This window comes from Mandrillus leucophaeus, unplaced genomic scaffold, assembly GCF_000951045.1.
Source record: "Mandrillus leucophaeus isolate KB7577 unplaced genomic scaffold, Mleu.le_1.0 Scaffold173, whole genome shotgun sequence".
Taxonomy (NCBI): Eukaryota; Metazoa; Chordata; class Mammalia; order Primates; family Cercopithecidae; genus Mandrillus; species Mandrillus leucophaeus.
Window position 1 is genome coordinate 1,172,904 of NW_012101732.1, and position 17,675 is coordinate 1,190,578.

A 17,675-nucleotide genomic window follows, 5' to 3' on the forward strand; every position below is an offset into this window, starting at 1 on the left:
GGTCTGTATCCTGATGCCATTTCCACATGGAAAGCAACCCTACAGAGAAGAGGGCGGGTCCATAGCCACTACCACCTTCCATTTATTGAGTGTTTACAAAGCACCAGGAACTGGGCCAACAGTTTTACACTCATGATGCTCACAACAGCCCTTTGAGGTGACTAATAAGAAGGCTCACCTGACCAATATATTTCCCTGGGTTCATAAGTTTAATTCTCAGAGAACAAAGGTGCAATGACAGTGATTAATGAAGTAAGATTTATGAACGGATAAGAAGAGACACTAGCAAGGAAAGGGACATGCAAGAAGTGATGAAGAAAGGGGAAACTTTCAATGCATATCCTTGTAAAATCCGTCTATGGGATAATATGTTATCACTGCAAAACTCATTTTGCTTCTCTGCAGAACCATGACAAAATTTTCTAGGTGAAGGTCAATTCTGTAAAATTCTTACACATTTTCTGAGCACCTACATAATTTTAGACAAAGTTCTTTATGTGGGAAATACAGACAGTAATAAAAAGAATCTTTGCATGGTCTTTGGAAACAACAAATGCTTTAGAGGCAGAGAGTTTGAGTTTAATTTTCAACCTTGCATTCTATAGCCACGTCACCTTGAAAAAGTGAATTGATGTTTCTCAATCTCAGTTTCATCTGTTAAATAAAGCAATGACAACAAAAACTTGTACTGCAGGTTTTCTGTTATCATCTAAAATAACAAGCACCCAAGAGTTAGCACCAGACCAGAGCAGAGCTGGTGGTCAATGAATGGTGGTGATGAAAAAAAGCTCCAGGAGCAGAAGCGGTAAACCCCACTGTGATTCCTCAGTCTCTCAGGACGCCTGGGAGAAATCAGAATGGATGGGTTCAGCGTCTGGATACAGATATGCAAAGTACATGAAAGAACAGAGATCAAGTAATAACAACTCCGTTTTGAATAGTCCTCGAAGTTCACTAAACAAGCCTTGATCCATTAACTGGATCCTCACTACAATCTTATAAGATAGGCAGGACATAGCATATTTTAAAAACTGTTGTTTTCAGGGAGCTGAAGGGCATTCCCAAGATCACGTAGTTTTAAAGTGGCAGTCAGGGTCTAAAAGACACTTCTAATTTCATGGTTTTTAGCCAAAAGTCAATCCATTCAAGTCAACTGGAACTTCCAGTTATATCAGTTCTTCTGTCCCATGTCTAGTTATCCTGGGCCATGTTGAAAACAAAAAGCTAGTGCTAAGTATTTGGGGGAGGGTGTGAAGAAGGATCTCTAAGGCTCAGAGACAGTCAGATTTGCAGAACATCCTGCCTCTCCCTTAGCTGACTTTGTAGGAGCATCTGCTTGCTCTGTGGCCTCAAGGTCTTGGTAGGCAACAGGAGATGAAGAGGCTGACAACATTAACTCCCAATATGAGCCATCGGAGACCTTTCCAGAGCCCCAGTGATGCCCCTTCTGGCAGGCTGGGCTGGACTCTGCCTGTGCCGTGCAAACAGTAGAGTTCTCATCACACAGAAGCCCGAGAGCGTGGCCCAGCTTCCTCACACTTCATTAACTGCACTTCTATTTTTGCATCCTATCTTGTTTCCATTTGGTGTCAGAATGGAATCTCACCCTAGGGTCAGAGGCATTTGTATCAGCGCCAGCCAAAAACTGATATGTCTAGTAGTGAACTTTTTTTCCCCAGGATCCCTTGGCCAAAACGTAGTGGCCTGGATTTCCTAATGGAAGAGGGGATGACAGTGGGGTGGTTTTTCTAAACACTACTGGGTCATGATGTCATAGTTTCCCCCTCCCTCCTTCCCTTCTTTCACTGTTTTCATATTTTTACTTGATTTTGTTTAGTAAATGTTATCTCTACTTTATGCACCCTGCCAGATTCTGAAAACCAAAGAGAATATATACACTTGCCTTGAGTTTCTGACAGTCTGTTGGGGAGGATAGGTACAGGTACATCAAAACAAACTGTGACACAGTGTAAGGGGTAACAGAGGTTGCCCGGCATGTTTGTGGAAGCTCAGAAGAGGAAGATTTCAATCCTCACTAGGCAGAGCCAAGACAGCAGGGGGACAGAAAGGCATCCAGTGTTGGGAGGGTGCAGGTGCAGTTGTGTGAGGGGAGGAGTAAAGAAAGGTGAAATACACACAAGTGGTCCTGTGCATCAGCTCAAAGAGCCCGAGCATTAGCTTCGAGCTGGTGGGTTTTATGGGGACGAGCAGCCCCGCAAGTACTATTGGAAAGCAATGGTGTTACTGTGCAGAGTGGGTCAGAGTGGGGATGGGACGGGAGGCCAGTAGATAGAAGAACAGTTGTGAATTGATGATGATAAATGGACCAGGGAAGGCCTGTTTTATTTTATTTATTTATTTATTTATTTATTTATTTATTTATTGACAGAGTGTGGCTCTGTCCTCTGGGCTGGAGTGCTGTGGCGCCATCTCGGCTCACTGCAAGCTCCGCCTCCCGGGTTCACACCATTCTCCTGTCTCAGCCTCCCGAGTAGCTGGGACTACAGGCGCCCGCCACCACTCCCGGTTAATTTTTTGTATTTTTAGTAGAGATGGGGTTTCACTATATTAGCCAGCATGGTCCCCATCTCCTGACCTCGTGATCCATCCACCTCAGCCTCCCAAAGTGCTGGGATTACAGGCATGAGCCACCGTGCCCGGGGAAGCCCTATTTTTTTGGCACTCCCTGGACCCTGGAAAGGCTACATTATCCCACTACCTTGCATCCTTCAATATAATTCAAAATGAACATAATATTAAACCATAAACAGAAAGCTTATGCATATGGTGAAATTGAAATGTCCCTCTTAATTTTTTTATTTTTTTTTATGAAATGGGCTATTCAAAAAAATCTATATCAAAGCCAAAATTTTCTCATTTTTTGAGTCCCTGTTTATAAGTTCCCTGAGCATATGCTTAGTTAGTGTGTTGGGAGGGGAGGTACATGCAGGAGACTCCACAGAGAGCAAACTTCTAATGTCACAGCCCTTCTGCAGCATTGAAGATTTGGCCACCCAAGCACATGGCATGGATAGTGACATCTGAATGCATTTGGAAGGTGGTGGAGGCACGACGTGGCATGGCTTTATGAGTCTGGAATCCCAGCTTGGCTCACACTGGAAGGAGCACATGTGACATCTGCCTACAAGTGTGCAACATATGCATGAGCTGGTGTGATGCAGTTCACGGCTCAGTTCACCCTGCATTGCTAGCCCTTGTCACTCTACTCTGAGCACTAGCTCACTCCTCTGTCTTACTATGATTCCTTCTGCTTCATAGAGTTTCCCAAAAAAAGTAAGGTAGTGGAGGGAGTGTTTGATGAAGGCGGCTCAAGAGGGTACAGGGGAAAGACAGTGGGAGAACAAGGTCATCGTCGAGGCGAAGGATGATGACAGGCTCTCTCCTTGTGGTGGGGCTGATTCCTGTCTTGCCATGCAAGCCGTATTATACAACAAGGTCATTGGCATGCATATCACCATAAATCAAGACACAGGTGGTCATTCATTGCAACTGTCTACGAATTTCCCCTGAGAGGGAGCTCAGGGCTCTGATCCAGAAGCCCAGATTCTCTAAATGCTACGTTGTTTTAATGTCTGGCTATTGTGAGATAATTCATGATAAAGGAAACCCATTCTTCTTTTAGTCCTTCCCATAACCCCGTCCCACCAAACACATAGTCAACCTGCCCTTCTTCACTCCTGCTCACAACACAGGATGAAAGGAATTCACACTGCATGAGAGTCCTGGATATAAGTCCTAAGATGGAACAATGTATCTTTTTTATAAGGAGACCAGGATTTTTCAGTGTTCTGTGACTTTCTGAAGACCCTAACCATCTCTTAGTCCATAAGTTGGAATCTTTTAATGAGATAATATTCATAGTAAGAAGCATGATCACCATGCTCCTTCATTTCTTCATTTTGAATCCAGATTCATCGTGATTCTGGTCTCTCTCCACCCCTCACTTCCTCTCACTTCTATGTGTGTTCTCTAGTAATGGAAATTGTTTGCATTTCTCTAAATGAGCCATGGTCTTTCCTGCCTCTATGGTTATAAGTGCTGCCTTCTTTTTCATAGATAACTTCCATTTATTTTTAAAATTTCAGATACCACTTTCTCTAGGAAGTCCCCTCTGACTGGATTTAGCTGCCTTTGCACTGAACCTTGATAGCACCTTGCCTTCCTCTACTGAAAACTCTATGCAACTCTGCATAGAGTTTCTTGAGAGAGAAATTCCTTGATTTTACTCTCACTGGTGGTGACACACATCCTCATTTCAATAACAACTTTTTATTGATTTGATAAACCCCACTGTATAAAATATAAGCATTGATTACAAAACACATTTCAGTTTCACATTAAGAGATAAAATCATGTGGATCTTTCTACTGAGAAAATAAAATTTGTTTACTAAATCCTTTATTCTTAGCTCCTGTCACAGAGTAGGGACAGCAGAACCCATTTACACATAAATATCCACGAACTCCTCTTAATATTCAAGCCCCCAAGAAACCAGATGATACTCTGTGACTGTCCTCCCAAGAATGTAAGCCAAAGTGATGTGTCACTTCTGATAAGAGGCAATTAAGAGCAAATGAGCCTCTTTTACTCTCTGTTGTCACTGTGATTAGAAATGAAGGGTCCTAAGATGGTAGAGTAACAAGTGAGTAGTGGTCTGAGGCTCTGCTTAACCATGCCCAACCTCAATAGAACTGTGAAGGAAGCAAAAAGAAACCACTAACATTATGATTAAGCTATTAAGATCCCATATTTTTTTTTCTGTTGTTGTCTTTGTTACTACATCATAGTCTATCTCATCTTTATTAACAGAATAGGTCAAAATATTAGTTATATAAATGATTGCTTAAATTCTAAAATTAGAATGTCAATTGCCATGTTCAAGACAAATGAACAAATGGATATGATTTAGTTTTAGAAACTAAAAAGTGCTCTGCAAAAGTAAAGAGCTTCTTTTAGGAATGCAAGTACTGATGCTTTAGACACCATCTATTTTAATCCTCACAACTCTGGATGATGTCATTTCCATGTGCAGGTGAGAAGTCTGAGTTTCAGCTAGTTTAAGAATCTTGCCCAAATCTGTGCATATGCAGCTAGTTAAGTGGTAAACTCTAAATTCTGAACATGCTCTTCAATGTGAAGTCTAGACTCATTCCTGACCAGTCTGCCACAAAGAGAAGGCTTCTTCAGGATTGGAATTGCCCTGGGTCTCTAGGAGCGCTGGGAGCTTTGTATACAGCTCAGGAAGGGGCACCTCATGAAAAAGGAGAGTTTCCAGGTCAAAAAGTCTGAACTACTGAGCAATGCAGGAATGGCTGAGCTTTTCCTGTGAAAGTTGCATGGCTCTCAGGTGACAGAGGCAGGAGGTAGAGAAACTCTAGGCAGACAGAGGCAGGTCCCTGGCAAAACTCTACCTTCAAGCTGAAAAGCCTGAAACCCACAGCCCAAAGTGAGAACTTCTATCTCTGTTTGCCCACTCTCTCTTGATTGGTTCTTTCTGAATAATGTCTTTTTACCAATTCCAAAACTACCTATGGCCCACCTCACCCCTGCTATTCTGTGCCTATAAAGACCCCAGACTCAGCCAGTAGAGAGGAAAAGCAACTGGACATCAGGGAAGGGCAACTTGACTTCAGAGACAATGGCTGGGCATCGGAGAAAGGTGACTTGAATTTGAAGGAGAGAGGCGGAGAAGCGACTTGACTTCAGGGGAGAGCAATCTGCCCTCCCCATCCCCTTTCCAGCTCCCGTTTCCACTGAGATCCATTTTCATCACTCAATAAAATGCTTCGCATTCATCATCCTTCAATCTGTCCACATGACCTCATTCTTCTTGGGTACTGGACAAGAGTTTGTGACCCACCAAGTGTGGGCACCCAAAAAGACTGTCACACTGGCCCTTTCCTCTTGCTGGTGGAAGGCAGTTGCCCCATGCAATGAGGCAAAGGGCCCACTAAGCTAATAACACCCTGCTTTCTGCAGATGGTAAAGCTAAGAAAGGATTGTAACATGCCCTCTGGAGCCCAGAGGACACAGATACCTTCACCTGGATGGCACCATGGGGCCTGCATGGACTTTGCTCCTACTGGCACTAAAGTGGTCAGACCAGTTCCCACACTCGTTCACTCAAGTGCTCCCTCTTGCAAGAGGTGGAGTGTGTGGCAGGCTGAGTAAACAGGGCAACCCTGTTGTGATTTCCGTGAAGAGGTCAAGGAAAAATTCCAACAGTCCCAACTCATCAACAGCAGTTCCTTAAGTAGTACAGAGGGTGTTATGCAACTCGTGTCTGGGGCTTTCATGAGAACCCCATGAACATGCAACTCAGCAAAGCCATCCCATTTGGATCTCAGTGGACACAGCCAAATAAGGAATCACCCACTCTGATCTGCAGGTGTTTTATGAACCAAAATCTTCGTAGGCAGAATGAGCCAGATTCAATATTACTGGGGCAGCTCCTGAGTGCTCATGAGATTTCTGCTTGGTTCTCACATGGCATTGGTTTGAAAGGATAAATGATCAGTTAACAAACATGTGTCATATATCACCCTTTTCCAGGCTGTATGCTAAACCTTTAGTTACCAGGGTGTGAATTACTTCAAAACCAAAGAGACAAGCTTCCGAGCCTAATGCAGTGTTAAATCTAAGAGAAAACAGACACAAACAAATAATTGCAAATAATACAAAGGTCACAGATTGAGTAGTTCACAATTACAGTTTTTGAATCAGCCGGCCTTAGTCAAACCCCAGTCCCACCGCTGATTAGCTGTCTCAATCAAACACTCTGAGCCTTGGGTACTTTATATGTAAAAGGGTGATAATACAACCACCTAAATTTATAATGCCTTTGTGAGGATTCAGTTAGATAATTCAGGTGCACTGCCGAAGAGTGGCAACAACACAGTATGCCCTCAGGAAATATTACCTATTAATTATGTTATTATTACTACTGAGAAGTTCAGAGTGCTGGACCAGTGTCAACCAGAAGGGTAAACTTAGTGGAGCCAGGAAAGCCTTTTGAGGAAATGATGTTTAATGTCAGATCTAGAGGAAGGGTTGGAGTTAGTAAGTGAAGAGTCTTGGAATGTATTCTAGAGTACTCCAAGCAGAAGGATCAGCATGAGCAACAGGTTTGGGCACCAAAGAGATTGCTGCAAATGGAAGTATGCCCATACGGCAGAGGCGCAAAGACTACATAGAGAGTGTGCAGAGAGGTGGGTACGGGCAAGGTTACGAAAGGGATTTGAAGTTTGGGTGTGGACTTCAAAGTGCATTCTATGCACCAGGAAAGTCCCTAAAAGTCTATAGATTGCTTTACATCTGATTTTGGATTTTTCCAAGGTAGGAAGTCTACCCATTCCTGACTTGACAGGTTTTGGCTCCCAGATAGTCCCTTTATAAGTTGTGTCAGTATATCTCCAAAATAGATCCCCAAATTCTACCATATCATGTTACTCCAAAACCAAGAACCTAGTACAAGCCATGGTCTTTTCTGAATTTCTGCACCAGCCTCCTCAGCTGCTATTCCTGTTTTCTCTCATGCCACCCCCACTCCACCCAACAGCCTAATATCCTGTATTCAGCAACCAGAGTAATCTCCCTAAAGCATAATCAGATTATGTCATCCTCTGCTTAAAACCATCTAATCATTTTCCTTTTCACTTAGGAAAAAAAACCAAAATCCTTATCATGATGTACACAGTTCTACATAAACTAGACTTTCTCTTTTTTGATCATTTCAGTTGTAATTCAAAAATATGGATCTAAGGGAAACTTCTTCTAACAACTCCAGGTAAAGCAACACTCTACCTTCCTCCCCCATGAAATAAAAATTATTGCTCTCTCTATATGATTCCTGGTATAATTTTAAGTGACTTTACCAGTACCTGAACATGTCTCCCATATTCATTTGTCCCTGCATTTGTCATTTTTTCCCCTCCCTAGAAGATAGATTCCATTGGGTAAAAATTTTCTCTGTCTAATCCACCATTGTGTTCTCAGCACATGGAAGAATTTATGGCACAAACTAAAGAGGAAAGTTTGATTTGGTTTGGTTACACTACTTTCAGGCATCCATGCACTATAATATTACCAGATAATAAAACTGTGATTATTCCAAACCCCAAATCCCCTTGGGTCTGAATTTCATCTGGCTATTACCAATCACTACCATCATCATCATCATCATCATCATCATCATCATCATCAATCTTTATCTTCAGAGTCAACAACACCTTCCTACAAAAATAGCCTCCTCTACCAAAGACACTCTATATGCCAGGTACTCTGGCACTTTCTCCTTGAATCTTCAGAATAAGGACAGGCTGACACCATTTTCTTTATTTTTCACATGGATATATCCTTGCTCAGAGCTCAGAAAGTTTAAATGACATTCAAAATCGCACAGCTAATATGTGAGGGCGTGGGTTTCAAGCTCAGATCTGTTTGACTCCAAATGCTGGGCTTTCTACAAAGTAACCCTGTTTCTCCCATTTTATTCCAAGTTTTCTTGGCTCATGAATATTGGCTGGGTCTCCAGGATGCCAGCTCATCGTCATCCTTTGAATTTTTTCAAATCATTTCATTCCACTCTTTCCTTCTACAAGGACCATGGCTTGGAATTGATTTTTGAATCTGTACTCTTGGCCACCATATGCAGAATTCTCAGCACAATCACTTATCAGGAGGCCCTAAAACCAAGTCCACTTCAATTTTCCTTCCAAATAGGGGAGGATAAGAATGTATTTGTATAATCAAATTGGTAAGATTGGGTTATTAAAACAAACTCACTGGAGGGCTCTCAATATCTATATGTGATCTTTTTTTTTTTTTGTCTACATTAAGTACTTTGTCTTAATTTTAATGCAAAGACCTGAGTCTCAGACAATCCAGTGTCTTGATGTGCACGACTCTTAAGAGTGAGAGACTGTCAGGACTCTGCTTACCAATTCCCTTGCAAAAAATTATGTAACAGAAATGAAGATATTGTCTTTAAACGAGTGTGACGGGAAAGTGCTTTTTGCTTGCATTATGTTAACCATTTTGGAGCCCAGCACATTAAGCATGCTTTTGAAATAACACTAATAATGAGCAAAGATCTGCAGATTTGAGTTAAATCTTTGACATCTCAAGAAAAAAAAAAAGTTAGAAAAACATGCCTCACATTTTCTCTCCCTTGTCAGATAAATTGGTGTTCTGTTGATCTTATATTGGAAATGTCTTGCAATTCAAGCCATTATATAGAGAGAAAACACTTATTTGTCATCACTTCCCTGTGATACTTAGATGTGCTCTGTCAAAGATGATTTTTCAGACATAATTCATCCATGTGAGAATTGCTATTTGTGTTAATTAGTATGTGACAGCTCAGATTTCTCTCGAGGGCCTCCTAATTCTGTGGCTTATTTAAAGGAAAGGGAATCCAATCTATTGTGAAGTAATTGAGATGTGGGCCTAACATCTCTTCTGCTGAACCTCTTGCCCTAAGTGGTTTTGTAAGATGTTTATCTCAGATGTGGCCAAGAGCGTTTTCATGTGGTCAAGCTTTTTTCTTCTTCTCAAGACTTATGCAAGCTGTTTCTTATCTGCACTGTTGAAGTTCAAAACTATTTGAAAGCTGATGTTTTTTATAACCATTTGCAGCAAAACATCACCTGAATCGCCATGAGATGCTTTATAGTCTTCATTTATCCCATTAGTGTAAAAGTTTCTGTGGTTTACTAGAGAAACATTAACAGATTTACTAATGGTTTGTTGTCTCTGATCCACTGAGGACGCTGCCTTCTAAAATTTAAAAAAAGGGAGAAAGGAAAAAGAAAAAAATATTCTAAAACGCATCAAGCCCCAAAGCTTTTTACATTATTATGAAACTGTGTTTCTATGTTAATGACATTGTGTGGCTATTCATGTAGTTTTCATCGGTAGAAATGCTTGAATTCAATTAGTAGATACGCTAAGTTGATAACAAAGATCATTCTTGCCTTGGCTCCCTATGCAACTCCCCTCCTTTATCCCCAATATAAAAGACCTCCTCTATTCTCCATAACAGAAAAACCTCACTATATTCCAAGGCCTGAATTCCTCCAGGATGCCTTGTTTATTTCTCTAACACAGCAATATGCACCGTTCTCCTGGAAAAAAAATTCAAGCACATTTATCATACATTGAAACAAGGACTCAAAGTTAATTGCATAAATCTCCCTACCTGACTATAGAATTTATGTATTTATTTATTTATTTATTCGTGGAATCATTTGTACAATTTTTAGACTTTCATATTAGGTCTTTATGTTAGGTACTTTTAAAATTGTTTTCTCTATTTATCACTGCAAAAATCTTTAACATACTTACTAATGTCCCTTTTTTTTTTTTTTTTTACAGAACACTGAAACTCAGGGTTCAAAAAATCAGACAACTTTTCTAAGGACGTGTGGGTTGTAAATTGTAGAGTTAGGATTTAGGTCTTTCTGACCCGAAAGTTCATGTTCTATTGATATTCCACAGTGTGGGGGGACATATTGCATATTGTCCTATTTATTTTGTCATGGTCATGCTTTAGGTCCTTATCAAAGTAGTTTTAAAATAGGTGGTGGTTTTTTTTTTTTTTTTTTTTTTTAAGATGACTCAGAGGAACAGAGACATTGCCTATCTAACTACACCTAATAGAACTAAGAATTCTGTCCAGGCCTTAGATTTTGACCCATTATTTCCTCTGAAGACCTTATTTGTTTACTTTGTGTTACAAAAGAAAAGATACTATTAAAAACTCATGACACTAAAACACAAAAAAGTATTACTTTTACTTTGAAGGGTCACTTTCCAATTGGCTATTATGATGGTTTGCTGAAAGTAAGGCACTAGACAGACCCCGCTCAGTTAGTATTCTGCATTTCCCCCAATACTCTCATCTCTGACACTGCAGCACAATTATCTGCTGTTCACCCTCCAGGATGCAGTCAAGAAAGGGAAATCTGAGACTAGGGTGCATGCCTAGGAATGACATACTCATCTATAGTTTCTGACCTCAAGTACTGTAATCTGATTTTTTCTGTGGTCATTGTTATAGATCTCTTGTAATTTACTTCTTTTTTTTTTAACTCAACGATGTATAATATGACTCATCCATGTTGATCTATGTTGTAGTGCTTTATTCTGATGCACTGCTGCATGGTATTCCAAGGTAAAAGTATACTATGATTAATAATCCATTATACAGTAAGTGTACATTGTGTAGTTCTGAATTTAATTTTGTTTATTTGCACATTTATCTGCTCAGTTATTCTACAAACATTTTTTGAGGACATATTCTGTGGCATGTACTGTTTTAAGCAATGAGGAAATAGCAATAACCGAAGCTATGCTCTCATGAAGCTTACATTCTAAAGTGAAAACACACAAACAAGTGTGAATACACAGTATGTCAGATGTGGGAAAAAATAAAGCAGAATAGGGGGTGAGAATGGTTGGACAGGAGAGTATAGTTATCGTATATGGCACAGTTAGGGAAACCCTCATTGATAAAGTGACCTTTTAAGTAGAGACCTTAATCTGCTGCTCTCCAAAGAAAAACTATTCCAAACATTATGCAAAGGCCTTCAATAAGTATTGTTCTAGAACATTCAAGGAGTGGTAAGTGTACCATTGCACCTAGACTAGGGTGACTGAGAGAAAAATTGTACAAGATGAGGTCAGAAATGTTATAGGACCTCGTTAACCAAGATAAGATCTTTGCTTTTGTTCTAAGTCTTTGGGAAGATTTGATTAGAAAAGTAACATGATATGAATCACTACTAATAGAATCACTCTGGTTGCTGTGTTGAATATGGACATTAAAGAAGCTGGGGGCTAAGTCAAGGAGTCCAACTGGACATTATTATGAGAATCAACTTCAGAGTTGACAGTAGTTTAGACCAAGGTAGTAAGAAATAAACCAGTTATTTAATATAATAGCATATGGACATATTAGTGGGCTTGATTTTTCACACCTCCCTGAGTTCATACTGACACTGACTTTGTGCTTGACATCTGACTATTTTGGCTAACAAGGCAATAGTAAATTGAGGTAAACAGGAGATTGAAAATGTACTTGTGTTTTTCTACTTTCTCATCACCACAATACCTAGACTAGCATACTTGAGGGATGTAAGAGATGCAGAGAGCTGAGTCATTCATGCCAAAGTCACCACATCTAGCCACAAGTTGACCACATACCCATGAGGGAGCCCAGATAAGCACAGCTAGGTCCTAATAATCAAGTCTGCTCCATTGGCCTGTAGACTTGAATAAAGTATTAAATGATTGTTGCTTTAAGTTTTGAAGTCATTTGTTATGCAGCATTAGCTAACTGATACACATATTATGAAGTCAGAGGAGAAAAGTCAAGTGCTAATGGAAATTTGAAAATTATTTTCCATTTACTTCTATTTATTTCCAGACATAGAAAATAAAGTCAATGGCTAAAAATGAGGATCAAAGATTTTGAAGAGTGAAGAGAAGTTATAAACTATCCCTGTAGTAGAATGGAACAGGGGAAAAACCCTAGGAGAATTCGGTACTATCATAGATTGATACTAAGATCCTACTGTGTTTTTCTTTGGACATATTCCACTGCATTAGATAGGTGAGGAGAAGGTAGAGACTTCGATTTTTATCCAAGCTGGCTCTTTGTTTTTGTTTTTGAAAAAGCGGGAGATAGTGTCAGGACTCAGCAAACATTTTCTGTAAAGAGTAAAGTCGTAAATATTTTAGGCTTTATGGGCCAGATAGTCTCTGTTGTGACTACTGAACTCAGCTGTTGTAGCATAAAACCTGCCATAGAAAATGGGTAAACAAAAGAACATGACTCTGTAGTGCAACCAAACATTACTTACAAAACAGGTGACCAACATCGGGTCTAGGGAGTTGAAGGTGTCTGGAAGGGAATGATTGTAACGACTATGTCATCAAATTTAGGTAAGAAAGATAATTCAGGGCATGGAGAATTAACACTCTTGCATATGTCAGTTGGTGCAAATGTGCACGAGTTTGTGTGTATGTGTCTTGGAGTATTATGCTTTTCTTTAACACTACTAGATAACGATAGTGTTTATTGTCTTTACTGTTTACACCATTTTATTCTTCCAATAGCAGAGTAGGAAAACTTCCCCTTATCCTTGGCAACAATTAGTACTCATAGTCTTTTTTTTTTTTTTTGCTATTTTGGGGGCTATCAAATGATATTTTTTGTCATTTTAATATTATATTTTCTTGGCTCACCATTTTTTCTTACATATTATATCTGCTGTTGTGTTCACTACTAATAAACAATATGCAATAATGGAAGTACAGATAAGCCCCATGCACAGGCCTCAGCCTATGTTCATTGCTAGTCAGACCTATATAAGAGACAGACATGTGGTTGAACCTGATGTGTATGCCCAGGTCTGTTCCTGGCCCTAGGCCAAGCCTGATCAATGTGGGGAGTATCTTGTGGTCTGAGGCCTAGTATTTGATTAAATCTAGAACAACAACAATTCAAATGCATTATTTATTTGCAGACCTAAAGATCCTATTATGCATCGCCAAGTTTTGTTTATATTTGTAGTTTTGGGAAATAACTTCTTTTACAATGCAAGTTTTTGGGCATTAATGAAAACATGAAACTCTATGGTGACTTGGCTCTTCCTTACATAGCATGTATTTGCAAATGGGCTTAAGGAGAGGGTCTGAATGCCAGCGTGTCACATACATAGATGCCAATGAATATTTGATTTTGCCTCTAATGCAAATAGTGTTGCAAGCACTTTTGACAGTCACATTATTGTAAAAATAAGTTCATTCTAAAAAATTTAAAAAGCAGAAAAAAGTGACAAAAATACAACAAATTCATTCTGAATTCCACCACACAGCAATGTCAATGTTTGATTATCGTGTCAAGCACACACACACACAAACACTCTCAGTATACATTGCATACAATATAGATGTTGCTATGCTTTACAAAGAAGAAACATTTGAAACTAGCATTTCTATAACTACATCCTAATTGTTTGCAAATTAGTGACACCTAGCTTGATTTTTATTAGATAGTATTACTATCTCCCATAAGGTTTATGTTTCAGATTACCTCAAGGTAATTATAAGAGATGCATGGATCCTGGGCAGGCCTCTGATGAATTCCTACTCCTGTCCCTTATCAGCTAGGTGATAGTATACAGAAGTCAATGGTGGAGTTTTATTGATGGCACGCTAATTCCTGGGAATTGTGCTAAGCACGTTCTCCATGCTATCTCCTGTAATTCTCACAACACCACAATGAGGTAGGTAATATCATCTCTGTTTAACATGAACACATCTTGGCACTAATACATCTACTCTCAGTAGATTAACTTGAAAAAAAAGGGGGGGCAGCAATAACTTCCAGATGGAGAAAATAATATACAATATTCATGTCTAAACCACTGAGCACTGTACCTGGCCCAGGGTATGTACTCAGGAAATAATCATCCCTTCTCGTCCTTCTGACAAGGAATCAGTTCTTCTCAACAAATACCTCGATTATCTGTACAACCACCTAACTTTATGAAAAATAGCCATGGGAAGAGAAGGGAAATCACGCAGAAATCAAGGTGACATTATCATTGCTCTCACAACCTTTCCATTTTATGGTCAAACAGGGGTTCTTACAGAATTGATGCTCTTAGAGGGTATGAATCTGAATCAGACCATATACATTTACCAACTTTGGCCCCAAATGTACTTGCCATGGGAAGACAATCTCCCAAAGCTAATGCAAAGACCAGAAGGACTTTGCCTGAAACAGACACCAGCATATAAGTTGTCCCAGAAGCACACCCTGGGCAAGGACTTGAGCACCTTTCATTTAGGTGTGAGGAGAAAGCTCCACAAATGAATGGGGAATGGAGAGGAGCAGGGATGGAAGACAATAAATAATGCATTGATGAGCAAGTCACTGCTACGGGCAGGTGAAGATCTATACCATTGAAGACCCAGGAAGGCTGCACGGAGACCATTGCTGAATTGAGTTATCCCACTCCAAGGTAGTAAGCTGGGGTATATACTGCCCACTTCTGTCCATCATTAGTTGAGGACTGTTCTCAGGGGAGCTGCTCTCTGGCATTCTGGCTTGCCTCTGCCCTGCTTGTGGGCAGACCCCATGCTCTGATTAGCAAAGGCCTCAGAAAAAGACTCATATCTTTAGGAGGCTGAGGCGGGCGGATCACGAGGTCAGGCGATCAAGATCATCCTGGCTAACACAATGAAACCCCGTCTCTACTAAAAATACAAAAAATTAGCTGGGCATGGTGGCAGACATCTGTAGTCCCAGCTACTCAGGAGGCTGAGGCAGGAGAATGGCATGAACCTGGGAGGCAGAGCTTGCAGTGAGCTGAGACTGGGCCACTGCACTCCAGCCTGGGCAACAGAGCAAGACTGTCTCAAAAAAAAAAAAGAAAAAAAAGAAAAAAAAAAAGAGTCATATGTATTAGCAGAAGAAAGGCTCTGGGTGAAGAAAAGGTGAGTAATGAAGGGATAAGGAGAAAGGCACAAACAGCCCTGCAACAAATGTAGGAGAGGTCTTCTGGGCTTGGGATAGCATGATATAAAATGTGGCCAAGAATATAGCTTTACTTCAGTTGCATTATAAATATAATTACCAACACAAACAAACAAAATGTTCCTCTAATACGTAGGAGGAGAATGAACAGCTATTAAGCCAGAGGATGTAACATCATGGGAACAGGTTTTGGGCTCTTTTCCTTGAAACTTTTTTAAAACAATATGCAGCATAGTGATTTTAGCAAACAAGGAACTAGGCCAAATGATCTCTCCTATGTGAAGAAATTTCATATGTGCCTTATATTAAGAGATTTTAAAATGTTTAATAAGCTAAACAAAGTATCAATATATAAAACTCCCCCATTTTTATTTATTATATCTGTTTTCAATATAATGTATTTAATTTCAAATTTATACTATGTAGTTTTTAACAATGGTTTTAATAGACCAGTCCTCAATGTCTTGCTCTTCTTTTTTCAACTTTTATTTTAGATACAGGAGGTACATATGCAGGTTTGTTACACCCTGCATATATATTGCACCCAGGTAGTGAATAGTACCCAATAGGTAGTTTTTTGACCCACATCCCTCCTACCTCCCTCTCCTCTCTAGTAATCCATAGTGTCTATTATTTCCATGTTAATGTTCATGTGTGGCAATGTTTAGCTCCCACATGTAAGTGAGAATTTGTGGTATTTGGTTTTCTGTTCTTGCATTAATTCACTTAGGATAATGGTCTCCACATTGCTATGAAGGATATTACTTCATTCTTTTTAATGACTGCATAGTATTCCATGGTGTATGTGTACCAGATTTTCTTTATCCAATCCACCATTGATGGGCACCTTGGCTGAGTCCATGCCTTTGCTATTGTGAATAGTGCAGCAATAAACATAAATGCATATGTGTTTTTGGTGTAGTAATCTATTTTCCTTTGGGCATATACCAGTAATAGGATTACTAGGTCCAATGATAGCTCTATTTTAAATTCTTTGAGACATCTCCAAAGCACTTGCCACACTGGTTGGACCAATTTATATTCCCACCACCCATGTATAAATGTTCCCTTTTCTTCACACCCCTGCTAGTATCTGTTGTTTTTTCACTTTTAATAACAGCCTTTCTAACTGGTGTAAGATGGTATCTCACTGTGGTTTTGATGTGCATTTGTTTGATGGTTACAGATAATGAACATGTTGCATATGTTTGTTGCTTGCTTATATATCTTCTATTGAGAAGTGTCTGTTCATATCTTTTGCCCATTTTTTTAATGGAGTTATTTGTTTTTTGCTTGCTGATTTGTTTAAGTTCCTTATAGATTCTGGATATTAGACCTTTGTCAGCTGCACCGTTAGCAAATATTTTCTCCCAGTCTGGAGAGAATTGCAGTTGCTTGTGAGGACTTAGCCAAAAATTCTTTGTCAAGGCCAATGTCAAGAAGGGTATTTCCCTGGTTTTCTTCTAGGATTTTTTATAGTTTGAGGTCTTACATTTAAATTATTAATCCATCTTGAGTTAATTTTTGTATATGATGAAAGGTATGGGTCTAGATTCAATCTTCTGCATATGGCTAGTCAGCTATCCCAGTGCCATTTATTGAATAGGTGGTCCTTTCCCCGTTACTTGTCTTTGTCAGCCTTGTAAAAGATAAGATGGTTATAAATGTGCAGCATTACACTGTTTTGGAAACTATACCATGCTGCTTTGGTTACCATAGCCTTATAGTATAGTTTGAAGTCAGGTAGTGTGATGCCTCCAGCTTTATTATTTTTGCTTAGGACTCCTTTGTCTATATGGACTCTTTATTACTTCCATATCAACTTAAAAATTTCAGTTTTACCCTAGAAGAAAACCTAGGCAATACCATTCAGAACATAGGCATGGGCAAGGATTTCATGACTGAAACATCAAAAGCAATGGCAACAGAAGCCAAAACAGACAAATGGGATCTAATTAAACTAAAGAGCTTCTGCACAGCAAAAGAAACCACCATCAGAGTGAAGAGGTATCCTACAGAATGGGAGAAAATGTTTGCAATCTACCCATCTGACAAAGGGCTAATATCCAGAATCTACAAAGAACTTAAACAAATTTACAAGAAAAAA